Source organism: Hyperolius riggenbachi, chromosome 1, assembly GCF_040937935.1.
Source record: "Hyperolius riggenbachi isolate aHypRig1 chromosome 1, aHypRig1.pri, whole genome shotgun sequence".
NCBI lineage: Eukaryota > Metazoa > Chordata > Amphibia > Anura > Hyperoliidae > Hyperolius > Hyperolius riggenbachi.
In genome coordinates, this window is record NC_090646.1 from 421460563 (window position 1) to 421469265 (window position 8703).

Sequence of the window (8703 nt, forward strand, 5' to 3'; positions counted from 1 at the left end):
CTGAATGAAGAGGGTTTTTACATATAACCCCTTTTTCTAATTAAATTGCATAGACACCCTAAAATGTGGCTCTACAGTACACTATATAACCCCTTATACGTATTTGTACCTGGAAAAGGTAAGAAAACAGATTTTTGAATAATTATTGCTGGTAAGGAATAAGTAGTTTTTAGCCTATAAAAGGGATCATAAAATCTGTGGCCCCCTATGTATATGTTTTTATAATTATGGATCTTCTCCCTTATCTCCCTCTCCTTACATAGTTACTTGGGTTGAAAAAAAAAAGACATACGTCCATCACGTTCACCCCTTTTACATATCCCTGTAAGCAGCTGATAATGCCCATCAAATAAGAACTGTACAATGAATATGGACCATTAATGACATAAGTTAATTGCAAGGTTGTTTCATCGGATAAGCAGAGCTTCATATATGATGGATAATGGGCCTGGTGAAATTGCCAGACTCGCCAGTGTTAAACACTGGTGAGCCCGATAATCAGGCAGCAATAACGTCGCCTGATTCAACTGCACTTATCGCTAAACAATGCTTCCTGCCAGACATGAGCATTAGCTTAGACCTGCAAAACAGGTCTAAACACACCGTCCACTGCTGCATCTGAAAGTCTCCTTTAACCACTGTGGAATAACATGAAATAATCCTATTGGCAATTGTCCTGCCCATATTAGCATCGGTACCTATCACCAATGCTCCATAATAGAGAAGTTCTCTCCAATGAGCATCTACGGATGTTAATGATTGACACTCTAGAATGCTATGGGACCTGCCCACTATGTGAGGGGCACCAATGAGGTCGTAACGTGGGTGCTGTGAAAGTCACACTCTAAGGGCCCTTTTCCACTAGAGCGATTGCGAATGGCTGAATCGCAAAATCGCAAATCGCTAGTGATTTTAAAATCGCTCGAGTTGTTACTTTATCATAGAAATCACGAGAAGTATTTTCCACTACAGTGATTCGATTTAGAAATCGCTAATCGCAAATCGCAATCGCTTGCTGGAGCGATTTTTACAATGATAATGCAATGCAAATGAAAAATCACAAATCGCAATCGCATAACAGAATTAATGAAAAATCGCAATCGCTGGCGTTTGTGATTTGTGATTGCGATTGCTAGTGGAAAAGGGCCCTAAAGGATATCTTTACCTACAGTCCTGGCCAAAAGTTTTGAGACTGTCAAAAATATTAGTTTTCACAAAGTTTGCTGCTAAACTGCTTTTAGATATTTGTTTCAGTTGTTTATGTGATGTACTGAAATATAATTATAAGCACTTCATACATTTCAAAGGCGTTTATTGACAATTACATGAGATTTATGCAAAGAGTCAGTATTTGCAGTGTTGGCCCTTCTTTTTCAGGACATCTGCCATTTAACTGGGCATGCTCTCAACTTCTGGGCCAAATCCTGACTGATAGCAACCCATTCTTTCATAATCACTTCTTTGAGTTTCTCAGAATTAGTTGTTTTTTGTTTGTCCACCCACCCCTTGAGGAATGACCACAAGTTCTCAAAGGGATTAAGATCTGGGGAGTTTCCAGGACATGGACCCAAAATGTCAACGTTTTGGTCCCAGAGACACTTAGTTATCACTTTAGCCTTATGACACGGTGTACCATCTTGCTGGAAAATGCATTGTTCTTCACCAAACTGTAGTTGGATTGTTGGAAGAAGTTGCTGTTGGAGGGTGTTGTGGTACCATTCTTTATTCATGGCTGTGTTTTTTGGCTAAATTGTGAGTGAGCCCACTCCCTTGGATGAGAAGCAACCCCACACATGAATGGTCTCAGGATGCTTTACTGTTGGCATGACACAGGACTGATGGTAGTGCTCACCTTTTCTTTAATGACAAGCCTTTTTCCAGATGCCCCAAACAATCGGAAAGGGGCTTCATCGGAGAATATGCCCTAGTCCTCAGCAGTCCATTCACCATACTTTTTCCAGAAGATCAATCTGTCCCTGATGTTTTTTTTGGGGAGAGAAGTGGCTCCTTTGCTGCCCTTCTTGACACCAGGCCATCTTCCAAAAGTCTTCGCCTCGCTGTGCGTGCAGATGTGCTCACACCTGCCACCATTCATGTGTGGGGTTGCTTCTCATCCAAGGGAGTGGGCTCACTCACAATTTTGCCCCAAAAAAACAACCATGAATAAAGAATGGTACCAAAACACCCTCCAACAGCAACTTCTTCCAACAATCCAACAACAGTTTGGTGAAGAACAATGCATTTTCCAGCATGATGGAGCACCGTATCATAAGGCTAAAGTGATAATTAAGTGTCTTGGGGACCAAAATGTTGAAATTTTGGGTCCATGGCCTGGAAACTATTCTTAATCCCTTTGAGAACTTGTGGTCATTCCTCAAAGGGCGGGTGGACAAACAAAAACCAACTAATTCTGAGACACTCGAAGTGATTATGAAAGAATGGGTTGTTGTCAGGATTTGGCCCAGAAGTTGATTGAGAGCATGCCCAGTCGAATTGCAGAGATCCTGAAAAAGAAGGGCCAACACTGCAAATACTGACTCTTTGCATAAATCTCATGTAATTGTCAAGAAAAGCCTTTGAAACGTATGAAGTGCTTATTATATTTCAGTACATCACAAACAACTGAAACAGATCTAAGCAGTTTAGCAGCAAACTTTGTGAAAACTAATATTTTTGACAGTCTCAAAACTTTTGGCCAGGACTGTATTAGCAGTGTAAGGTTGTGTAGCAAAGCCTCCCATTGGCTGGATGTGTATAACAAAAGGAGCCATCAGCCTATGCCTATTATGGTACACACAATATAATATTACAGAGCGGTCAGTGAAACTAGTACTAGAGATGGTGGTAAAACTGAAAGGATGTGCAGTGTACCATATGATAGGCTGAGGATATGACACAGAGTCTGTCATTGCTGGTGCTGAACATCGGAAAAACTCTAGATATAGGAATCCATTTGATTCATGAAATTACAAGAGGTAATTCAGCGACATGAGGACGGGCGTTTGTTTGAGAGGACATGGAAAGACTGTAATTTCTCAGAATTGTCACACACACTCATGAGCCTCTCCTCTATAGATAAAAGTGATGTGTGAGTATTAGCATTCTTTGAGGAGTAGAGAGGACCTACCCTTACCCAATTGTTGGCTTCGGGTCACTTTAAGGATAAAGCTATTTACTCTCCCCCTCCTTTATCGTTAAATAATCACTGTGATGACACATGACAGACTCCTTTTAGCTACCAATATTAAAAGTTACGTTTTATTACAATGAGTCCTTCTATGCTCCGCCGGACCCTCCTGCTGGGCGGCGTTCAGCCGACAGTAGTGCACATGTACACGCTGTCAGCGGACTGATAAGACTGAGCCGATCCGCTGAGATGATCGTTAAGAAACAGCCTTATCAGTCCGCGGACAGCGCGTACCCATGCACTACTCTCGGCTGAACGTCTGCCCAGCAGGAGGGTCTGAAAGAACCATTGTTCCTGGATGTAGTGTGTGTACGCACTTTAACCACTTAAAGAGAATCTGTATTGTTAAAATCGCACAAAAGTAAACATACCAGTGTGTTAGGGGACATTTCCTATTACCCTCTGTCACAATTTCGCCGCTCCCCGTCGCATTAAAAGTAGTCAAAAACAGTTTTAAAAAGTTTGTTTATAAACAAACAAAATGGCCACCAAAACAGGAAGTAGATTGATGTACAATATGTCCACACATAGAAAATACATCCATACACAAGCAGGCTGCATACAGCTTTCCTTTTGAATCTCAAAAGATCATTTGTGTGTTTACCTTTTGTCCCCTTCTTCTCTCATGCACTGAACATTACAGGCTTCCTGCAGACAGCTCTGCATGTGCCTGTGCCTGTGTTTGTAATTCCTCAGTATGTGTCAGCCAGCTACTTTCACAGCCTAACAGAGGAGGATTTTTATCCAGCTCTCTTCTATCACTGATAAGATAGCAGAGAAGCTGCTGGCTTATGTAAATAAAACACACACTGGAGTGTGCATAGAGGAACAGACCAGCACGGAAGAGTTGGCAACCTTCCAGACACAGGCTGACAAGTCTGACAAGAGAGAGAGATAAGTTGATTTATTACAGAGACCGTGATAGTACAAAGTGCTGCAGTGAGCCAGAACGGATTAGAATAGGTTTAGGAACTTGTAGGATGGTAGAAAAAACGTTGTAATTTTTGTTACAGAATCACTTTAAGGACCACAGTCTTTTCGCCCCTTAAGGACCAGAGCCTTTTTCTCCATTCAGACCACTGCAGCTTTCACGGTTTATTGCTCGGTCATACAACCTACCACCTAAAGGAATTTTACCTCCTTTTCTTGTCACTAATACAGCTTTCTTTTGCTGCTATTTGATTGCTGCTGCAAGTTTTAGTTTTTATTATATTCATCAAAAAAGACATGAATTTTGGCAAAAAAAATGACTTTTTTAACTTGCTGTGCTGACATTTTTCAAATAAAGTAAAATTTCCTATACATTTGAGCGCGAAAGTTATTCTGCTACATGTCTTTGATAAAAAAAAAACCATTCAGTGTATATTTATTGGATTGGGTAAAAGTTATAGCGTTTACAAACTATGGTGCCAAAAGTGAATTTTCCCATTTTCAAGCATCTCTGACTTTTCTGCGCACTTGTCAGGTTTAATGAGGGGCTAAAATTCCAGGATAGTACAAATACCCCCAAATGACCCCATTTTGGAAAGAAGACATCCCAAAGTATTCAGTGAGAGGCATGGTGAGTTCATAGAAGATTTTATTTTTCGTCACAAGTTAGCGGAAAATGACACTTTCTGACAAAAAAAAGAAAAAAAAAAAAAGTTTCCATTTCTTCTAACTTGCGACCAAAAAAAAAAATGAAATCTGCCACGGACTCACTATGCTCCTCTCTGAATACCTTGAAGTGTCTACTTTCCAAAATGGGGTCATTTGTGGGGTGTGTTCACTGACCTGGCATTTTGGGGGGTGCCTAATTGTAAGCACCCCTGTAAAGCCTAAAGATGCTCATTGGACTTTTGGCCCCTTAGCACAGTTAGGCTGCAAAAAAGTGCCACACGTGGTATTGCCGTACTCAGGAGAAGTAGTATAATGTGTTTTGGGGTGTATTTTTACACATACCCATGCTGGGTGGGATAAATATCTCCGTAAATGACAATTGTTTTTTTTTTTTTTTTACACACAATTGTCTATTTATAGAGATATTTCTCCCACTCAGCATGGGTATGTGGAAAAATACACCCCAAAACACATTATACTACTTCTCCTGAGTACGGCGATACCACATGTGTGGCACTTTTTTGCACCCTAACTGCGCTAAGGGGCCCAAAGTTCAATGAGTACCTTTAGGATTTCACAGGTTATTTTAAGGAAATTTCGTTTCTAACCTACTCCTCACGGTTTAGGGCCCCTAAAATGCCAGGACAGTATAGGAACCCCACAAATTACCCCATTTTAGAAAGAAGACACCCCAAGGTATTCCGTTAGGAGGATGGTGAGTTCATAGAAGATTTTTTTTTTTGTCACAAGTTAGCGGAAATTGATTTTAATTGTTTTTTTTCACAAAGTGTCATTTTCCGCTAACTTGTGACAAAAAATAAAATGTTCTATGAACTCACCATACTCCTAACGGAATACCTTGGGGTGTCTTCTTTCTAAAATGGGGTCATTTGTGGGGTTCCTATACTGCCCTGGCATTTTAGGGGCCCTAAACCGTGAGGAGTAGTCTTGAAACCAAATGTCGCAAAATGACCTGTGAAATCCTAAAGGTACTCATTGGACTTTGGGCCTCTTAGCACACTTAGGGTGCAAAAAAGTGCCACACATGTGGTACCGCCGTATTCAGGAGAAGTAGTATAATGTGTTTTGGGGTGTATTTTTACACATACCCATGCTGGGTGGGAGAAATATCTCTGTAAATGACAATTGTTTAAATTTTTTTACACACAATTGTCCATTTACAGAGAGATTTCTCCCACCCAGCATAAGTATGTGTAAAAATACACCCCAAAACACAATATACTACTTCTTCTGAGTACGGCGATACCACGTGTGACACTTTTTTGCAACCTAGGTGCGCTAAGGGGCCTAACGTCCTATTCGCACGTCATTTTGAGGCATTTGGATTCTAGACTACTGCTCACGGTTTAGGGCCCCTAAAATGCCAGGGCAGTATAGGAACGCCACAAGTGACCCCATTTTATAAAGAAGACACCCCAAGGTATTCTGTTAGGAGTATGGTGAGTTCATAGAAGATTTTTTTTTTGTCACAAGTTAGCGGAAAATGACACTTTGTGAAAAAAAAAATACATATCAATTTCCGCTAACTTGTAACAAAAAATAAAATCTTCTATGAACTCATCATACACCTAACAGAATACCTTGGGGTGTCTTCTTTCTAAAATGGGGTCAATTGTGGTGTTCCTATACTGCCCTGGCATTTTAGGGGCCCTAAACCGTGAGGAGTAGTCTTGAACCCAAATGTCTCAAAATGACCTGTGAAATCCTAAAGGTACTCATTGGACTTTGGGCCCCTTAGCACAGTTAGGCTGCAAAAAAGTGTCACACATGTGGTATCGCCGTACTCAGAAGAAGTAGTATAATGTGTTTTGTGGTGTATTTTTACATATAACCATGCTGGGTGGGAGAAATATCTCTAAATGACACATTTTTGATTTTTTTTTTACACACAATTGTCCATTTACAGAGAGATTTCTCCCACCCAGCATGGGTATGTGTAAAAATACACCACAAAACACATTATACTACTTCTCCTGAGTATGGCGATACCACATGTGTGACACTTTTTTGCAGCCTAGGTGCGCTAAGGGGCCCAACGTCCTATTCACAGGTCATTTTGAGGCATTTGTTTTCTAGACTACTCCTCACGGTTTAGGGCCCCTAAAATGCCAGGGCAGTATAGGAACCCCACAAGTGACCCCATTTTAGAAAGAAGACACCCCAAGGTATTCCGTTAGGAGGATGGTGAGTTCATAGAAGATTTTATTTTTTGTCACAAGTTAGTGAAAAATGACACTTTGTGAAAAAAACAATAAAAATCCAATTTCCGCTAACTTTTGACAAAAAATAAAATCTTCTATGAACTCATCATACACCTAACAGAATACCTTGGGGTGTCTTCTTTCTAAAATGGGGTCACTTGTGGAGTTCCTATACTGCTCTGGCATTTTACGGGCCCAAAACTGTGAGTAGTCTGGAAACCAAATTTCTCAAAATGACTGTTCAGGGGTATAAGCATCTGCAAATTTTGATGACAGGTGGTCTATGAGGGGGCAAATTTTGTGGATCCGGTCATAAGCAGGGTGGCCTCTTAGATGACAGGATGTTTTGGGCCTGATCTGATGGATAGGAGTGCTAGGGGGGTGACAGGAGGTGATTGATGGGTGTCTCAGGGGGCGGTTAGAGGGGAAAATAGATGCAATCAATGCACTGGGGAGGTGATCGGAAGGGGGTCTGAGGGGGATCTGAGGGTTTGGCCGAGTGATCAGGAGCCCACAAGGGGCAAATTAGGGCCTGATCTGATGGGTAGGTGTGCTAGGGGGTGACAGGAGGTGATTGATGGGTGTCTCAAGGTGTGATTAGAGGCAGGAAATAGATGCAAGCAATGCACTAGCGAGGTGATCAGGGCTGGGGTCTGAGGACGTTCTGAGGTGTGGGCGGGTGATTGGGTGCCCGCAAGGGGCAGATTAGGGTCTAATCTGATGGGTAACCGTGACAGGTGGTGATAGGGGGTGATTGATGGGTAATTAGTGGGTGTTTAGAGGAGAGAAGAGATGTAAATACTGCACTTGGGAGGTGATCTAATGTCGGATCTGCGGGCGATCTATTGGTGTGGGTGGGTGATCAGATTGCCCGCAAGGGGCAGGTTAGGGGCTGATTGATGGGTGGCAGTGACAGGGGGTGATTGATGGGTGGCAGTGACAGGGGGTGATTGATAGGTGATTGACAGGTGATCAGTGGGTATTACAGGGAATAACAGATGTAAATATTGCACTGGCGAATTGATAAGGGGGGGTCTGAGGGCAATCTGAGCGTGTGGGCGAGTGATTGGGTGCCCGCAAGGGGCAGATTAGGGTCTAATCTGATGGGTAACAGTGACAGGTGGTGATAGGGGGTGATTGATGGGTAATTAGTGGGTGTTTAGAGGAGAGAAGAGATGTAAACACTGCACTTGGGAGGTGATCTGATGTCGGATCTGCGGGCAATCTATTGGTGTGGGTGGGTGATCAGATTGCCCGCAAGGGGCAGGTTAGGGGCTGATTGATGGGTAGCAGTGACAGGGGGTGATTGACGGGTGATTGACAGGTGATCAGGGGGGATAGATGCATACAGTACATGGGGGGGGGGGGGTCTGGGGAGAATCTGAGGGGTGGGGGGGTGATCAGGAGGGGGCAGTGGGCAGGGGGGGAGATAAAAAAAAAATAGCGCTGACAGATAGTGACAGGGAGTGATTGATGGGTGATTAGGGGGGGGTGACTGGGTGCAAACAGTGGTCTGGGGGGTGGGCAGGGGGGGGTCTGAGGGGTGCTGTGGGCGATCAGGGGGCAGGGGGGGGGAATCAGTGTGCTTGGGTGCAGACTAGGGTGGCTACAGCCTGCCCTGGTGGTCCCTCGGACACTGGGACCACCAGGGCAGGAGGCAGCCAGTATAATAGGCTTTGTATACATTACAAAGCC